Below are 19,302 nucleotides of genomic sequence, written 5' to 3'. Positions count from 1 at the left end.
TTCCATGTGTGCAGGAAAATCGAAAAACAAGTAACGTGTCCATTGGTATAGGATAAAAGCTATTTGATATAAGCATAATATATTGGTGCTGCCCACTTCATTTCATGATATGAATGCCAGATCCCATTCCATTCATCTATTGACTAGGCTTTTTTATAGATGAGTCATTAGGGCAACGGGTTTATAATGTGCGGCTGCTGAGCATTAACCTCAGCTCAGTAAATCAACAGCATCTTCACAGCTTGTGCCAGTTTGAAGTAAGTGCTCTGAATTAACAGCTTTTATCTCCTTCATTAATATTTTATCACTTAATTGCAATTCAAATAAAGCAAGTTCCTTCCCGTTTGCCTAAACTCTGAGGAGATTTACTCTGAGTGTTCATGCTGCGTTCTTCAGACACAACAGTAATACTCACCAAGCTGACGCGGTTCCATGATCCCTGTCCTCCATTTCTCAGCCGTTCCATTTTAATCAACAGACATTCCACTAGAAAGGGGCATTTGATCCATTCCCGTGGCCCTATTTGAAGAACAGCAATGTTTCCTCTGGGTGTCTGGTCCAATATTTATCCCTGAACCAACTTCGCTTAACAATAATAGATGTGGTCGTTATCATATTGCTGTTTGTGGAACCTTGCTGTGCACAGGTTGGCTGCCATGTTTCCCACCATATGTGGCTCTAAAGCATTTTGGAAGATCCAAAGGTCGGAAGGTACGATATAAATGCAAGTGTTCTTCCACATGCCATGCAGAATTCAGCATATCACAGAATTTGTCCAAACACATTCAGCTTCACCACATTCAGCTTCGCCACATAAGCAGCATTGTGATCTATTTTAGGCTAGAGATTGCAACTGGGATATTCATTCAATCTAACAACCCACACAAATAAACTTTAGAATAGAATAGAACAGTACAGCACAGAACAGGCCCTTCGGCCCTCGATGTTGTGCCGAGCAATGATCACCCCACTTAAACCCACGTAACCCAACAATCCCCCCATTAACCTTACACTACGGGCAATTTTAGCATGGCCAATCCACCTAACCCGCACATCTTTGGACTGTGGGAGGAAACCGGAGCACCCGGAGGAAACCCACGCACACACGGGGAGGACGTGCAGACTCCACACAGACAGTGACCCAGCCGGGAATCGAACCTGGGACCCTGGAGCTGTGAAGCATTGATGCTAACCACCATGCTACCGTGAGGCCCCTTGAGACCCCTTTGGGTAGGGGTTTCTGGCCTTTCCTGCTGGAGGGATCTTCTGTCCCCGCTGAAGGCCGCCAGGCCCCCCCCACCCCCCTTCCCCGCCCCATGATAGCATCCCCAGTGGCGTGACAGGTCTGCCACACAAAGCGGCGTTGGCTTTGGAGGGACCGGAGGAACCCGCTGGTTGCCAATCCTAAGCCGCTTCCGCTGCTGGAAAACATGCTGCGGGCGGGGGTTGGGGGTGTAGGGTAGTGGACGGGGTGGTGTCAGAATATCTTGCCAATGTGTTTGACGATGGCATTATGTTGGAGGTGGGGGAAATGACACAGAATGATCAACTGAATGCCACTGATGGTGTATCGATAAACCGCTATTACCATAAAGAGCTGGAGAGGAAATCTGGTGAAAATAGAAATGAGCATTCAACTGGCAGCTGAGTAATAGAAGCACAATGTAGCATGTGAGACTGAATGGGCGCGATTCTCCGCTGCCCACGACGGGTCGGAGAATAGCGGGAGGGCCTTCCCGACATTTTTCCCGCCCTCCCGCTATTCTCCCCCCCCCACGGCCGCACCACGACACGAATCGCTGCTCGCCATTCTTTACGGCGAACAGTGATTCTCCCCAGGCCGATGGGCCGAGTTCCCAGGCCTTTATGGCCGTTTTCACAAATGCAATCACACCTGCTCTCACCGTTCGTGAAAACGGCCGCAAAGTGCCGTCCCGGACAACCATGGCACCGATTGGCACGGCCGCACCACGGCCGTGCCAAGGGTGGCATGGGCCTGCGATCAGTGGGCACCGATCGCGGGCAGCGGGTCCGATACCCGCGCACTATTTATTCCTCCGCCGCCCCGCAGGATCAGTCCGCGGGGCGGCTGAGGGGCAAGACGGCCCGCGCATGCGCGGCTGACGTCATCATGCGCGTCAGCCGCCGTGACGCTTGGCGCGCGGACATAGCGACGGTCGCTAAGCCCGCGATGCCGTGCTTCACGGGGCTGCGCTGCTAGCCCCGCCCGGGGGGGAGAATCGGGTCCTGGGAGGGGGCGCGGAGGGTGCCGTGAAACACGGCCAGTTTCACGGCAGCCTTTACGACTCGCCGCATTTGCATGCGTTGCTGCACTTTGTCTCAATTAAAGCCTCCGGGTTGAGCTGAAGAAGAAAAGAAGGCAAGAGAATAAGAAAAAAGGCTTTCTACCTTATTATGTCACAGAAATATCTTGAAGCAAGTTGCATAAATGGCCATGAAGAGATGGGATTGAAGGTATGAAAGGAAGCCATGCCTGGACAAAGTACACCAAGGAACACAATAGTTTGGGACTGGTAAAACAGCCATGGCCCCCACAACCAAAGATAAAATGTTGGGGCTTCGGGGGAGTGGTGTTGGGGTGGTGGTGAGAATTGGATGGGGGAGCTCGCATAGGGAGAACTGCTGTCCTGCAACCATTTAACATCTGAGTGTCCATTGTAGAGAAGAGGTGGACTTCTGACCCTGAGGGACACATTGTCTGATTGAGCTGCCAGTCAAACAGACTGCTCTCCACTATCAGCTGGGCCATTGGGAACATTAGCAACTCCTGGCATGGCACTCGGAGCTTGAGGAGGCATTCAGCAGTGGATTGGGACTTGGTAACTGATATGTTTACTGGTTGGCACTAGCAAAGCAGGTAAATGACTTGGAGGGGAACCTCCAGGAGGTGGGGTCTCCAGGTATCTGCTGCTCTTGTTCATCTAGAACGAAGCGATTGTGAGTTTGAAAGGTGCTGCCGAATGAACCTTGGTGAGTTCCTGCAGTACATCTTATAGATGGTAAACATGGCTGTCACTGTTCGTCGGTCGTGCAGGGGCTGAATGTGTTTGGAAAGGATAGCAATCAAGTGGCCTGCTTTGTCCTGGATGGTGTTGAGTTTCTTGAGTGAGCTGGATTCATCCAAGCAAGTGGAAAATATTCCATTACACTCCTGACTCGTGCCTTGTAGATAGTGGACAGGCTTTGGGGGTTCAGGAGGTAAGTTACTCGCCATAGGATTCCTAGCCTTTGACCTGCTCTGGTAGCTACAGTATTAATATGGCTATTCCAGTTTAGTGTCTGATCAATGGTAACCGCCAGGATGTTGATTGTGGGGGATTCAGCGATGGCAATGCCATTGAATGTCAAGGGGCGAGGATTAGATCCTCTCTTGTAAGAGGTGTTCATTGCCTGGCACTTGTGTGATGCAAATGTAACTTGACACTTGTCAGTCCAAGCCTGGATATTGTCCAGGCCTTGCTGCATTTGGACATGGACTGCTTGAATCTCTGAGGAGTTGTGAACATTGTTCTGTCATCTGCGAACATCACCACTTCTGACCTTTTGATGGAAGGGAGGTCATTGATGAAGCAACTGAAGAAGGTTGGGCCTACGATGCTACCCTGAGGAAATCCTGCCGTGATGTCCTGGAGCTGAGATGATTGACCTCCAACCACCACAGCCATCTTCCTTTGCACCAGGTTCGACTCCAACCAGCGTAGAGTTTTCCACCTGATTCCCATTGATTCCAGTTTAGCTAGGGCTCCTTGATGCCACACTGGTAAAATGCTGCCTTGATTTCAAGGGCAGTCACTCTCACCTCACCTCTGGCAATCAACTCTTTTGTCTATGTTTGAACCAAGGTTGTAATGAGGTCAGGAGCTGAGTGACCCTGGATGATCCCAAACTGAGCATTCGTGAGCAGGTTATTGCTGAGTAAGTGCCGCTTGAAAGCACTGTCGATGGCTCCCTCCATTATTTTGCTGGTGATGGAAAGTAGACAGACAGGGCGGTAATTGGCTGGGTTGGAATTGTCCTGTTTCTTGTGTGCAGGGCACACCTGGGCAATTTTCCACATTGCTGGGTAAATGCCAGTGTTGTAGCTGTATTGGACCAGCTTGGGTAGGGATGTGGGAAGCTCTGGAACTCAGGTTTTCAGGACTATTTCTGGAATATTGTGAGGACTCATAGCCTTTGCGGTATCCAGTGTCTTCACAAGATATGACACATGATTGGATCGCAGTTTGGGGGAGGTGGGGTGGTGGGGTTGCTGTAGTGTGAGGGGAGGTGGGGTGATGTGGGGGCGGTGGAGTGGTGTGAGGGAGGTAGGGTGGCGGGGTGGTGTGAGGTGGTGGGGTGCTGGGGTTTGGGTGGTGTGGGGAGGTGGGGTCATGTGGGGGAGGTGGGGTGATGTGGGGGAGGTGGGGTGATGTGCGGGAGGTGGGGTGATGTGGGGGAGGTGGGATGATGTGCGGGAGGTGTGGTGATGTGGGGGAGGTGGAGTGGTGTGAGGGAGGTAGGGTGGCGGGGTGGTGTGAGGTGGTGGGGTGCTGGGGTTGGGGTGGTGTGGGGAGGTGGGGTGCTGGGGTTGGGGTGGTGTGGGGAGGTGGGGTGCTGGGGTTGGGGTGGTGTGGGGAGGTGGGGTGCTGGGGTTGGGGTGGTGTGGAGATGGTGGGGTGCTGGGGTTGGGGTGGTGTGGGGAGGTGGGGTGATGTGGGGGAGGTGGAGTGGTGTGAGGGAGTTGGCATGGTGTGGGTGAGGTGGGGTGCTGGGGTTGGGGTGGTGTGGAGATGGTGGGGTGCTGGGGTTGGGGTGGTGTGGAGATGGTGGGGTGCTGGGGTTGGGGTGGTGTGGAGATGGTGGGGTGCTGGGGTTGGGGTGGTGTGGGGAGGTGGGGTGATGTGGGGGAGGTGGAGTGGTGTGAGGGAGTTGGCATGGTGTGGGTGAGGTGGGGTGCTGGGGTTGGGGTGGTGTGGAGATGGTGGGGTGCTGGGGTTGGGGTGGTGTGGAGATGGTGGGGTGCTGGGGTTGGGGTGGTGTGGAGGTGGTGGGGTGATGTGGGGGAGGTGGAGTGGTGTGAGGGAGGTAGGGAGGTAGGGTGGCGGGGTGGTGTGGGGGAGGTGGGGTGCTGGGGTTGGGGTGGTGTGGAGGTGGTGGGGTGCTGGGGTTGGGGCGGTGGGGTGCTGGGGTGGTGTGGAGATGGTGGGGTGCTGGGGTTGGGGTGGTGTGGAGGTGGTGGGGTGCTGGGGTTGGGGTGGTGTGGAGGAGGTGGGGTGCTGGGGTTGGGGTGGTGTGGAGGTGGTGGGGTGCTGGGGTTGGGGCGGTGGGGTGCTGGGGTTGGGGTGGTGTGGGGAGGTGGGATGCTGGGGTTGGGGTGGTGTGGGGAGGTGGGGTGATGTGGAGGAGGTGGAATGGTGTGAGGGAGGTAGAGCGGCGGGGTGGTGTGAGGTGGTGGGGTGCTGGGGTTGGGGCGGTGTGGGGAGGTGGGGTGATGGGGTGTCGTGGGCGTAGTGTCGGGAGGTGGGGTGGTGGGTGGTGAGGATTGTGTGAGGATTGTGCCACGTGTGCCAGAGGGACACCGCAGCTCAGCGGGGGCTCACCTGGTTCCCCGATGCCGACTTCTGCCTGGACTACTGTCCTCTCTCCGGATCCACCAGCCAGGTCCAGTGCCCATTGCTGCACGACGGTGATGAGCCGCAGGTACGGCAGGCAGTATGGGTGCTGGCATGTGGTGCAGGATGGAATGCAAGTGGACTGCCGGCATGTGGGGTTTGATCACCCTCCTGGTGCCGGCGAGGGGATGGTTACTGATGTGTGGGACGGGGGTTGGTGCCAGGGGTATGATGTTGGCTATATACATTGGCCATCTTTAGGAAGTTGTACAAATTATTCTGGCACTGCTGGCCGGTCCTGATGGTGGGACCCACGGTGCTCATGGCCTCTGCCACCTGCACCCAGGCCTGGTATACAGCGGCGGGTGGCAGACTCCTAGCCCGCCCAGCAAACAGGGTGCCCCGTCTCTCCTCCACGGCATCCTAAAGAGTCTCGAGCTCCACATCTGCGAACCGGGGTGGTGTCCTTTGGGCTGCCATCTTATTGGCTGGAATGAGAGTGTGTGGGGAGTGGAATGCTTAAATGCAGCTGCAGCTTGTCAGCCTCTCGAGTGGCAATCCCGATCCTGGCGGATTGGACACCGTTTTTCATTGTGTTTGCTCTAGTTTCATGTGGCTCGGTGCTAGCCCATTAATTGAATTGCTCCAGGACCGATGCCACTTCCGTGGCCATAGAACACCACCGATTCAGTCCCAGCATTAGCACTTAGCGCTGGATTCTTCCACCCCGCTCGCTACAATAGCGCCACGGGCGTGACGCGGACACTGGAGAAGTCCATTGACCTCGGGTGTGATTCTTCGGTCGGCCGGAGAATTCCCCCCTTAGTCTCTGAAATGGAGAATCCAGCCTAATATCTGGAGAGGTCTTCGGCGGGATTCTTTGTCCCGCCGTACCAGGGGCTGGATTCTCTGATTTTGAGGCTATGTCTCCACGTCGGCGTGGGAACGGTGGCATTTTACGACAGAAAAAATGGCATAAAACAGCCACAGATCCTCCGTTTGGCTGGGGGCTAACATCTCGGCAGCGTAGAGCACCCGGCTCTAGCTGTGGATACGGTAGAGGAGAATTGCCAGGTCCGTGGCCGCGTATGCGCACGGCGGCCATGTTACAGGGCATGGCAGTTCCTGGACCCGTCCTGCAAATTAGTGCCCCCCCTTTGACCAGCTCGTGCACCCTGGGCCAGCCACCAACAGTGCCCCCAGCCCCTGACAAGGTCCCCCTGCCTGCGGATCGGCCACGCCCGAATGTGGCGGCGCTGGACTGAGTCCGCAGCCGCCATGCCGAGTTCCCAACGGATGAGACCACACGCAACCAAAGCCATCGGTTAACACATCCGGTCGGGGGCGGAGCATTGGGTGGTGGATCTCAGGCAATGTCCTGAGGCTGTCGATATGGCACGCAGCGTATTCTCTCGCCGATCGCCAAACGCGATTTCAGCGTCAGCGACCGGAGAATCCCACCCCAGATTTCTGGTGCGGCACCACGATGGGACTCTCCATCTCACCGGCTGGTCAATACGGTTTCCCATTGTGGGGCAACCCCATGCCATCGGGAAACCCCCGGGCTGCCGACAAAATGGAGAATCCCGACGGCGGAGGTTTCAGCCCCTTGACAGGCTCGACGCGGAGTAGATGGTTCTTCTTGTAGGAGAATCTAGAACTTGGGGTCACTGTTTAAAAATAAGCGGCGGGATTCTCCTTTTCTCGGACCAAGTGTTGACGCCAACGCAGAATTTGTGCCATTTCGCGACAGCAAAACTGGTGTCATAACTGGACCGATTCCGCTACTGTTAAGGGGTTAGCACCGGTATCACGTGGAACACAATCGATTCTAATCAGAAACGGTGCCTGATTCGCCAGTTTTGCGATTGACACTCAGGCGGCACGGTAGCACAGTGGTTAGCACAGTTGTTTCACAGCTCCAGGGTCCCAGGCTAGGGCCACTGTCTGTGCGGAGTCTCCGGGTTCTCCCCGTGTCTGCATGGGTTTCCTCCGAGTGCTCCAATTTCCTTTCACAGTCCAATGATGTTCAGGTTAGGTGGACTGGCCATGATAAATTGCCCTTAGTTTCCAAAATGGTTAGGTGGAGTTACTGAGTTACTGGGATACGGTGGAGGTGTGGGCTGAAGTAGTGTTGTTTCGAAGGGCCGGTGCAGACTCGATGGCCTGAATGGCCTCCTTCTGCACTGTAAATTCTATGTGAACGCTGCAGCCGCATATACACACGTCACTCCCCACACACACCATCCCAGTCAACAAAATGGCAGCAAGGAGAGCAGCACCCCATTTCATTGATACCGAGCTGGAGATCCTCTTGTGGAGGAGAGGAGGATGACCCTGTACCCCGGTCTGGGAAAGAGGCTGCCAGCTGTGACCGTTCATCGTGCCTGGGCACAAGTTGCAGAGACGGTGAGTGCTGTGGTATTCTCATAACTGTCAGTACTGCAAGAGTTAATGAAGTGTCAGGAGTAGCCACCAGAGGGAGGTACGGTTACAACTATATAAGGAGGATGCTAAGCCTTGTGGGAGAGTATGTGCAGGAGTTAACTAGTAAGAGTCAGAAGTACAGATAGTGTAAGTGAGTACAGATCATAGTTTAAACCAGTAGTGAGATTAGTTGTAGATGAGTGTAGTTTAGATGTTATTAATCAACTGTGTATTCTTTCGGAGTATGTGTCAAATTCAGGTTAGTAGTGTTAATACATTTATAGCTTTGTTTAAGTTCAAGTTATTTTGTGGGCTTTGTGAACACTGCTCCAACCATTCTGAAATAAGAAACACAGAGAACACTACATGGTACCAGGATTCTATTTATAACATAGAACATAACATAGAACAGTACAGCACAGAACAGGCCCTTCGGCCCTCGATGTTGTGCCGTGCAATGATCACCCTATTCAAACCCACGTATCCACCCTATACCCGTAACCCAACAATCCCCCCATTAACCTTACACTACGGGCAATTTAGCATGGCCAATCCACCTAACCCGCACATCTTTGGACTGTGGGAGGAAACCGGAGCACCCGGAGGAAACCCACGCACACACGGTGAGGATGTGCAGACTCCACACAGACAGTGACCCAGCCGGGAATCGAACCTGGGACCCTGGAGCTGTGAAGCATTTATGCTAACCACCATGCTACCATGCTGCCCATTTATTATATTAGTGAACAACAGTTAGATTAGGAAAGAATAGATTAGGCGATTGAAGAAATAATCCAGAAGCTACAAAACTCAGAAAATATATGATGAAGACTAATCAGAAGATGGAAGGTCTCAAGAAGCCTGACCACTTCGGGACACAGGGTAAACTATGCCAGAACTGGGCATTCTTTAAACAACAGTTTGAGGTATTCCAAGCCTCCGTGCTTGAAAGTACCTCAGACCAACGGAAAATAGCACTTCTATTAAATTTGGCTGGATCCCAAGCATTGGAACTATTTAATTGGTTTGAATTCAGTGCTGATGAGGATAAAAATAAATACAACATGGTGCTACAAAAGTTCGATACACACTGTAAGAAGCAGATGAATGAGACCTATGGCTCCACATGTTCATTAAATGGCTGCAGTTAAGAGGGGAGTCAGTAGATTCTTTCATAATAGCTTTAAAGTTGCGAGTGCAGTCCTGTAATTTTTCCTCAGCCTCTGATTCTATGTTGCATGATCAGGTTGTGTTGAGGATAAATGATGAACGTTTGCGCGAGAAAATGCTAAGGTGACCGATTTTACCGCTTGAAGATGCAATTGAGTTCTGCAAGGTTAGTGAGCAGGCATCGAATGAATAGGCAGAGTTCGTGGCAAAAGAAAAGCGCGAAATTGGGAAATGTGGATGACGCCATTAATGCTATGTTGCAGCAAAGAAAACTGCGTACAACAGCCGGCGGCCATTTTGAGAGTGACTTCACGAGTGTGGTGACATGCACACGCTGTGGACACTTCCATAGTAACACAAATTGTACGGCAAAAGGCAAACAATGTTCCAATTGTTGCAAGTTGAACCACTTTGCAGCACCGTATGGTTTATCAGCAACTTTTCCAGTAACCAAATGTTAAAAATCCAATAGTGATTTCAACGGATCCAAAGTGTTAAGAGTGAAGAGAAAAAATCCAACATCGTAGTGGATAGTGAGGATTGCTCACCATATTCACTTTTGGATACTTTCATGATAGAAGCGGTCACGAGGATTAATTTACTGGATCGAAATGAAAGACCAGTACACGAGCTCTCAAAGATAATTAAGGAGTGGACTGTCTCATTCGAAATAAATGGAAAACTAATACTATTTAAAATTGACACAGGAGCACATGCAAATATTATCATGGAACGATCTTTAAGGCAAGCTTATAACAAACTATTAATAAAGCAATCCACTTATAGGCTCACAGATTACAACGGTAACACGATAGTCACAAGAGGATCCTGCTGCCTTGTTGTTAAGAATGGGAACATCGAGATACCCATCGACTTTGAAGTGGTAGAGGGTGAGAAATCATCATTAATTAGAATGGATGCTTGTGAAAGATTGCAGCTAGTTGAAGGGTTCACTCAAGCAGTACTTCAGCTGACCGAGATGAAGAGTCAATGGAAGACTTAGGTGTTGTGGACAACCTCTCCAAAACTACAACTGATGCTGAAACATCAGAACCCTAGTCCAAGTAGTGGAATCTCAAGCCTGTTTCTTGAGACACTACCAAAGGCTGACCGCAAAACTACAGACCATACAATCTGAAACTGTAAAGTATTTGACACTCCAGAAGGTGAAACAATACCTAAAAGAAGGATGGCCTACTGGATGTCGATCTGCCTTTTGAGATATAAGAGATGATCTTTCTACAGTAGATCGTTGCCAGCTCAAGGGAGATAGGATTGTGATTCCTGCCAGTTTATGCTTAGGGATTCTGCAGCAGATTCACGAGGGTCATCAAGGCATCGAAAAGTGTCATTGAAGAGCCAGACTGTCAGTGTATTAGCTGGGAATAAACATAGAAATCAACCAATATGTGCAAGCATGCACAATTTGTCAGATGCAACAGCCAGCACCGAGCAAATAAAGCATGCAAGAGATGGAAATCATTACCAGTCCATGGGGCAAAGTGAGCATGGATTTATTCTATTTCCAGGGTCATGACTACCTGATAGTTATAGATTATTACTCCAACTTTCCAGAGACGATGATGCGGAAAGATTCAACTGGCAGATCAGTGATAGAGGAAACAAAATCAAATTTGGAACACCATGGGATATCTCTCAACATTGTCTCTGACAATGGTCTGTGTTTCTCGTGTTGGGAGTAGACACAGTTTGCAGAGCAATACAATTTCAATCATATTACTTCCAGCCCATGTTATCCTCAGTCTACTGGAAAAGCAGAGAAAGGAATAGGGGTAATAAAGACGTTATTCCGCAAAGCGATTGATGATGGTCAAGATATATCGTTGGCGTTGTTATCTTACAGAGTGACACCGCTGTCAACTGGATTATCATCTGCTCAGATGTTAATGGGTAGACGACTTTGCACCACATTACCTGAGATAACCATTCTTGAAATGGATAATAGAGAGATCTGGGAATGTATCATAGCAACGAAAAAGAAGCGAAAATCGAACTTTAATAAATGAACCAAACCTCTGTCTGAACAGGGGCTGGTTTAGTACTGGGCTAAATTGCTGGCTTTGAAAGCAGACCAAGGCAGGCCAGCAGCAAGGTTCAATTCCCGTACCAGCCTCCCCGAACAGGCGCCAGAATGTGGCGACTAGGGGCTTTTCACAGTAACTTCATTTGAAGCCGACTTGTGACAATAAGCAATTTTCATTTCATTTCATTTTTTCATTTCAACTTCGAGACGGTGACTTCATATGAATTCAGAATCCAGAAGGAGAATGGCAACATGTTGCAAACGTTTTGAAACAAGTTAGCACCAAGGTCATTCTTAGTCAAAACAGTACAGGGATCGTTGTTCAGGAGAAACACACAAGCATTGCTGTGTGTCAAGCATAGCGTTCAACCTCAGCTTCAACATGTCATAGCACCTGATAACATATTCAAGGACATTGCCTTTTCAAATCCTTACTTAGCACAGACACAGCAAGAAGATATGGCAGAGCAATCGAATACCTTGAATATTCCATTAAGAAGCTCTACAAGAAGAAGAATACCACCTGAGAGACTTAATTTGTGATGACTATAATGAAACATTTGCTCATAAGTGATGTAACAATTATTTACAAATTAATGTACAGGATTATAGCGAGCTTATGATAATTACTAGCTAATAGTCAGAGTCACACCTGAAATGTAATGGTTAAAGAAAATATCACAACCAATGTTATAATAATTTTCTTTTACAAAGAAAGGGGGATGTGGTATTCTCATAACTGTCAGTACTACAAGGATTAATGAAGTTTCAAGAGTAGCCACTAGAGGGAGGTACATTAACAATTATATAAGGCAGTGATGCTAAGCCTTGTGGGAGAGTGTGCACAGGAGTTAGCTAGTGAAAGTCAGAAGAGCAGATAGTGTAAGTGAGTACAGATCATAGTTTAAACCAGTAGTGAGATTAGCTGTAGATGAGAGTAGTTTAGATGTTATTAATCAACTGTGTATTCTTTAGGAGTATGTGTCGAATTCAGGTTAGTAGTGTTAATACGTTTATAGCTTTGTTTAAGTTCAAGCTATTTTGTGGTCTTTGTGAACAGTACGCCAACCTTCCTGACATAAGCAACACAAAGAACACCACAAGCGCCACCAGCAACACCGTCTGGACCAGAGAGCAGTGCCGGAAGAAACTGCATGACCTCTTCAGGCAGCACAGTGCCCCTGGCACTAACCCGCATCCCTAATACCCGCAACCCTACTCCCCCAACCCAGAGGGCAGCCTAACACAACCCTGCCCCATTCCGGCCACCATGGCTGGGTGCACTGGCCACAGAAACCACCAGCTGCCCACCCCATGCGTCAGACTGTCTAACACAGTCGTTTTCTGTATCAAAAGAGAAAATGCTGGAAAATCTCAGCAGAAAAGAGCTAACGTTTCGAGTCCGATGTCTCTTTGTCAAAGCTAACAGACAGAGAAAGTGGAAAATATTTATACTGTGGAGTGAGAATGAAATTTGGTTTTACCTGCCGTCTTCTGTTTTCCGCCCTGCTTCCTCCGCCCAGGAGAAGGCCCCGCACAACTGCCGGGAGCGGGAGAAGGCAGGATGGGCACCGTCGGACCTGCAGCCCCTCACTGTGGCCGAGCAGAGGGCCCTGGATGTAGTCGGCGGCCCAGAGGAAAGAGAGGTCGCCAAGATGGAGCTTGGCCACGGGTGAGGAAGCGAGACTCCGCTTAGTTGCGGTTCCTGTGACACGTGTGCCAACCTCCGTCAACACCACCCTCATCCTAACACCATTTTCACCCCCACACTAACCTCACCCGCACACCATCTTCACCCCAACACCACCCGGACCCCCACATCACCCTGTTTTCTGTGCCCTTGATGCCAGGGGTAACATCGGCTGGCACTTCCCTCACTGGGGTATGCACTGCGGCATCCATAGGGGCTCCTGTGGATGTTTCCCTGGATGCACATTCAGTGAGTGGCGACCGGGTCAGGGAGGAGGGTGTGGTGGGGGGGGGGGGGGGGGGGGGGGGGGGGTGGCTGAGGGTGGGGGGGGGGCGGAGGGTGGGGCACCCATACAGTTGGTATCACTCTGCAGAACCAGGAGCAACCACAGTCGCTCCTCTCTGTGTCCAAACCTCCTCTCTCTCTCCTTCATCTGTCATGACGCCGGTTTCACGATTTTTAAATGCACAAGTGACCCTCGCCATCGGGAACTCGGCCCATCAGAGGAGGAGAATCGCGGAGGCCCCGGAGAATACCTCGTTGGGCCCACTAATGATATGCAAATGGTGTTTACTATACCTGCGTCCGGTACGCATTGATGCCGCTGTCGAGGTGACGGAGAATCGGGATTTGCCGTCAAATCAGTGCCCGTCGCGATCTTGGCGGCAGAACCTATTGCCCCATTGCGTTTTGCAATTTTGTCGTCGGCAAATGGAGAATCCCACCCAAAGGGGTTGCCCATTTAAAATTCAGATGAGAAGAATTTATTTCTCTGAGAGGGTTGTGTGTCCATGAACTTTATACGGAGTGCTCGGATGTGCTACTGACCTCTGCAGCTCCAGGCAGCCCGGGAAAGCCCGCGCTCAGCACCCCCCCCCCCCCCCCCCCCCCCCCCCCACCGCCGGAGCCATACACTATCGCTCGACTGGTCAATTGGGTCACATGATCCTTCAAAACCTTGCCCATTCAAGGGGCCCACTACTACATCTCTCCCCCATTAAGTCCCTTACTACAACATGCTATAAGAAGTTCAACTATTTACAAAGCAATGCCAATAATGAATATTTCTAGCACAGTTCATTTTAAACTGAGTCTATCTGGGGCCCTCCTCTTCCTCTGTTAGCGACGTAGCTCCAGTCGAGGTCATCTCACTGGATTCTCAGAAACATGACTTTCGATGTGTAAGTGTGCAACATTGCTCCTTACTTCTTCAGTTCCCACTGGAACAGTACTTGGCTCTCCCTCAGACTGTCTCGCCTCTTCTATTCCTTGAGTAACCGTCACATTACTGTCAGGTACAATTGGAGCAGACCCGCCCACTGCTTCTTAATGTGACTCCCATCTCCTCAAATGATCCACATGCTTTTTTGGGGGTTTTGCCCTGTACCTCCACCTCACATGATACCAGAACCGTTCAGGCCACCACAACATCTAGGACCCAATTCAGTCCACTTCCAAAATATTTGACAAATACTGGATTGCCTGCTTCACCTTCTCGCCCCTTGATTCATCGTGATTCTGAACAATTTGCCTTGACTCCACCCTCCCTATCAAATTTGGAAATACGAGGTACAACCTGGTTCTTAACCGACAAACCATCATTAATTCATCAGGTGTTATTTCAGTGGTTATATGTAGGATGGTTCTTTAAATAACGAGAAAATGTGCCAATTCTGTCTCCAGGGATGCTGGCGGTTGTTTTTCATGACTGCTTTAAAGGTCTGTACTGCACATTCAGCAAGTCCAATTGAGGAGGGGTGGTAAGGTGTGGTACAAATCTGTTTAATCCCATTTGGTGGCATAAAGTGTTGGACCTCAGCACTGGCAGACTAGTACCTCTGGCAGACTGTGGAGAGAAAGTAGCTTTTCCATTGTAGCATAAGGCAGTTGTGGACTTTATCCAGCAAACGTCTAACCACTTTGACTGCATGTCCTCTAACAGCAGGAACATTGTGCCCATGGATGGGCCTACGCTATCGACATGAATTCGCACCCAAGGCCAACATGGCCATTCTCAAGGATACATTGGAGCTAGTTAGTAATTTCTGTTGCAGTTGGCATTGGATGCACTGTTTCACCATTCCTTCAATATCTGTGTCTATCCATCAAAGCTAGCTCCGGGCCGGCATCCTAATCTTTGACATTCCAGGTGATCGCTGTACAACTCAACAAGTAATTGCTTTCTTCCAGGTGTGGGGATAACCACTCTCACTCACCACAGAAGGATACCATCCTCGCACTAAATTCATCCTTCCTTCTTTGCTAAAACTTCACTGTTCTGATGTTCTGTCATGACACAAACCATGCAGAATAAAAGCTTTCCTTTTGAAAATATCGGATCTCTCTGGGTCTATCTGTTGTTCAGATACAGGTAATGTGTCTGGAGAATTTATGGCTCAGATGATTTCCTGAGGCACTGATGGGCATGACGTACTTTCTGGCAACAGAAGATAACGTTGGTGATATGTGCCCCATGTCAGTTTTGGAAATGTATTTGTAAGTAGCCAATAGCAAAGCCTAACGCTGTATCCTGACAGACGCAGTGGGGGATTGCTTTGGCTACCTTGAAAAGCGCAAGTAAGGGTTTATGACTGGTGATGACTGTGAAGCATCTGCCACAAACGTACTGGTGAAATTTTCCGATAACAAAGATGATCGGTAGGCCCTCCTTCTCGATTTGTGAATATCCCCTTGCTGCACCAGTCATAGTCCTTGAAACATAGCCTATGGATCTTTCTGTCGTATCAATGATTGTATATGACAGCACCAACTCCAAATGGAGATGCATTGCAAGTGGATATTATTTCTTTCGAAGGATCAATATTGACTAGTAAACATGTTGACTGAAGGGCTTGTTTCACTTGCTTATATGTTTGCTTCTACGATGTTTTCCAATATAATCTCTGCCATTTTTTTTTAAATAAGAGGATGTGGGGTGCTAAGTTGGGAATGAACTGCCCTTAGTAATTAACCATTCTAAGAAAAGATTTTAACTCTGATTTATTCCTTGGGGCCACACACTATGGTCCGACTGGTCTTACAGGCCACACAGCTCTTTGAAACCCTGCCCCTTCAAGGAGCCCACAAGTACACATACTCTGGTGAAAATTCCCTTGTCAGCTTGGAGCTTTTAATGTTACTTATCCCAGTCTACCTAGCTTGCTATATTTCACCTGTAAAGTTTGGGAGACTAGAAGATGAACAGCCAACGCCTGTGTTTGGAGTAGGTCTCCAGCCAATCGCATGATTATTTCCATTTGACACTTTGGAGCATCAACATGGGTTGGTGACTATCATTGTGGTACAGTTAGAGGAATGTGTCTGAACACAAAGATCTGGTAGTTGTGGAAATATTGACATCCGCAGTCAGGGATGGTTACATTCGCTCTAAAATGCATTAAATGCAGAATTTGTTAAAGCCAACCAGATCACATTGTGCAGCTGCCATCTGCATCTTTTCGTTTCTGCTTTTTGTTTGACTTTTCTTTGGTTTGTGCAATTTTTGGGGATCGACTTCAGCTGTGCGGTAATACTTACAGGCTGGGTGAAAGATTTCAAGGACCAATCTGCTATTGTCGACCCAACATTGCACTGACTCCACAGTTTCCAGCTGTCAATCTTGAATTGCGAATGCCTGTCCCAGCAGGCTTCATTGTCCTACGGCCCTGGTGCGGAGGTAGTGAGGTAACTGATCCTAATGACACCCTGCTGTCATCTGTCCATCCATGTGCTCTTATCAATACTGCCCATGGTGACTGCAACATAAATGATGAAAACTTTAACTTTGTGTCACCTACACTTACCACCACGGGCATGGCCTGAGGGAAAAACTAGTGTGTCCAAGCGTCCAGCTGTGTCTTGTGTTGTTGCCCCCACCCCCCCTACAAAACCTTCTGTTCAGAAATGCTAATATTTGTTTTACAACCATATGTTAAATTCAATCCTTTTTCTTCCCCTGCAAACAAACCCTTAATTAGCCATAACAGAAAGCCATCCAGGTCAGCTGAAATCAATTTAAAAACTGAGTGCACACATCCTCCACAGGATCTAACCTGTGAGGTTATAAACTGTGGACACCACTCTCTGCAGACAGCAATGTGATAAAACAGGTTATATACTGTGTGTATACTGTCATAAACATTTCCAGTGCATTGCGCAGGACCAAAAATAATGCCTGAGAACAAATAGAGCTTCGACCTTGAGATAAGAGAGATCAGAGGCGCCTCAAGCAATGATTCTGGATTTTACCCCCTTTTAATTCCATTTACACAGCTGTAAATTAGCATTTTTTTTGGTGAATTTACAGCAAATTCTCAAAAGCAAACATCATGGAGTCATTAGCTGTGATCTTCGCACAGAGGAAACCTCCCTTCCTTGAATGCAGATTAGATGGGAGCTGTGCAGCAGTTGACTGTGAGCTGATATTAACTGCGAATGTGGATCTCTGGGTATTTGACTGTCACAACCAACAGGTTTTTTTTTCACCCTTGGAGGTAAATAGAGCTCTCTGTATGGGGAGCTTTACCTGAATGGAGTGCAGGTTAAGAATGCGTACTTACTATATATACTGTGCTGTGTAACTCTTATCACTGGCCCAGCTTCCCTTCAAGTGCTATTCTCTGCTTAGATTCTTTGTGATCTTACCTTGAGGGAACAGAAATGTAACATCCCCCATTCTCTTAATTCATTTTTGCTGTATCACTCTTTGCTCGATGGGGAAATATTTGCTGTTGGCTTTGCAAAACCTGTAGATGCATGGAACTAACGTGCACATTCAATGGCACAGTTGAGAGGCACATAGCCCAAAGGCACCTGGTAAGACCCACAAAGAAATATGTCTGGGATGCGCTAAGTACTGTAAAGGCCTTGTCCTCTATATTTGGAAGCACTATCACTAGTCGCTAAAGTCACTTGAAAAGCTGACAGTCCATAATTCTGAACTAAATATGGTTCAAACATATCTTAAGGCTAGCAAGGACTAATAGATTCCTGTTTTTAACTAGACCAGTGTGATTTATTAACTTAAATTTTTCCGACTACACTTTAGTTGTGTTTTGTTAACATGATTAATATCAATTCTCATTCTTTGTTTTATTTACACTTTTGCCAATTTCCTCCTCTCCTTTCTCGAAGACATTGATGTTTTTCTGGGATATCGTTTGTCAGGATCTCATTGCTATCCAGGTCCCTTCATGTCTGGGAAAGTATATTCATTTGGATGCAGGGTGCTGGCATTTATTTGGCCACAAGATGGCATCACAACCAATTCTGTGTCACCTGATTTCTGCACAAAACCCGTCTCCATTGCTTAACAGCAATGACAACCAGGAAACCTTGGGTGGGATTCTCCGGTCTCCGACGTCGAAATCGCATTCGCGATCGGCTGGAGAATCGCCGTTTGTGACGAAATCGGGGACGGCGTCACTTTCGCGATGTTCCGCTCCCTCCAAAGCGGCGTACTCTAGGAGTACACTGCACGCCGTATCGACGGCCTCAGGACGTTTCCTGTGGCCCTCCCCCCGATGCTGCGCCCTGATCGGCCGAGTTCCCGACGGTTCAAGCACATCTTATTTTTGTCGGGAACTCGGCGTGGCGACTGCGGGCTGAGACCAGCGCTGCCACAGTCGGGGGAGAGCAAATCCGCGGTCGGGGGGACTTTGGCAGGGGTTGAGTGCACTATTGGGGGGTGGTCTGGGGGTCGCGAGTCTGGCGGAAGGGGGGAATCATTTGGCAGGCCGGCACCATGTTGTATGGCGCGGCTGCTGCAGGCCGCCGCCGTGCACATGCGCGGCCACGGTCCCGGCAATTCTCCGGCCGTATAGGAATAATAGGATAATATTGGTGGATGCACCATCCAGATTATTGTAAGCAGAGTTCAGAGGATTCTTCAAATGTGTGCCAATTTTGGTGAAGAACATGCCCATGGGACCCGGGTTAGATATGACCTGTTTTTGGCTCGGGATCAGATACATCCTGGAAGAAGAAGAGGAAGGCAGGGGCCTGAGTTTTCAGGATGGTGAACGCTCAATCGAGCATGGATTGGCAGCAGGCAAGGCTTGAATCCAAGGGTGGTCGAAATTCCTGCTTTGAGAGCTGTCGGTCAATCAGATTGGCCAACAGCTCTCCAGCCCTTCCAGGCACAGTGCTGCAGTGGCTGGAAGAGTGTACTGCAGCACTGTGCCTGAGCCTAAGTCCGGGGACCGCACTTCAGGTAGGTATCAGGGGTCCAAGGAAAGGAGGGTAGGGAATGCCCTTCAGAGTCAGGAGGGGGGCTGATCTTGGTGTTGGGGGTTGGTGGCGAGGGGTGTTGAGCGTGGGAGCCTTGAGACTGAGGTACCCCCCCCCCCCCTTTCCCAATC

This window comes from Scyliorhinus canicula, chromosome 19 (genome assembly GCF_902713615.1).
Source record: "Scyliorhinus canicula chromosome 19, sScyCan1.1, whole genome shotgun sequence".
NCBI classification, from domain to species: Eukaryota; Metazoa; Chordata; class Chondrichthyes; order Carcharhiniformes; family Scyliorhinidae; genus Scyliorhinus; species Scyliorhinus canicula.
Note: the sequence above shows the minus strand (reverse complement) of the source record.